Source organism: Alligator sinensis, unplaced genomic scaffold, assembly GCF_000455745.1.
Source record: "Alligator sinensis unplaced genomic scaffold, ASM45574v1 scaffold1311_1, whole genome shotgun sequence".
In the NCBI taxonomy this organism is placed as follows: domain Eukaryota; kingdom Metazoa; phylum Chordata; order Crocodylia; family Alligatoridae; genus Alligator; species Alligator sinensis.
Genome location: NW_005843018.1, coordinates 400977 through 401451, shown reverse-complemented (window position 1 = coordinate 401451; position 475 = coordinate 400977). Strand labels below are relative to the sequence as shown.

Below are 475 nucleotides of genomic sequence, written 5' to 3'. Positions count from 1 at the left end.
AACTGATGAATCCAGCTGGGCTGAGGTGTTGGGTTCAGGGGAGAGGTTACTAGCACTTGCACCCTGATGCTCCTCACTTGCCTGAGTGAGGTCCTGAGGGTCTTTGTCCTTGGCCTCAGGGAAAGGTCCCAACCTTGGTTGGAATTCAGCTGCTTCAGGGTCCAATGGAGGTGATACCTTCTTGCAGTGTGAGGCGTGAGTCCACGTTTGGTGACCTTGGCAACAAACAGCAGAATTATTTGTCAGAAGTACCTGGAAAGGTCCCTTCCATCTGGGTTGAAGTGCGCTTTTCTGTTGATAGACCTTTACATAGACCCAATCTCCTGGTTCAAGGTTGTGACGGGGAACATCCGGTGTTTGAGGTAAGGCTTCTTGGACCTGTGAATGAACAGACCTGGCATACTTCATTAATGCCTTGCAATAATTTAGTACAGTTTCATCAGTTAATTGTAGGTCTGTTTGGTGTGGGGCAACA

At 48.6% G+C, this 475-nt stretch overlaps 1 long non-coding RNA gene across 1 annotated transcript; it reads right to left on the bottom strand.

Moving 5' to 3' along the window:
* On the bottom strand, nucleotides 1-469 carry LOC112548219. Its single transcript, XR_003092028.1, has 2 exons — nucleotides 304-469; nucleotides 1-215 (listed from the first exon to the last, which is right to left on the bottom strand). It is a non-coding gene; the product is annotated as an uncharacterized LOC112548219 (long non-coding RNA).
* Nucleotides 470-475: the final 6 nt, after the last annotated feature.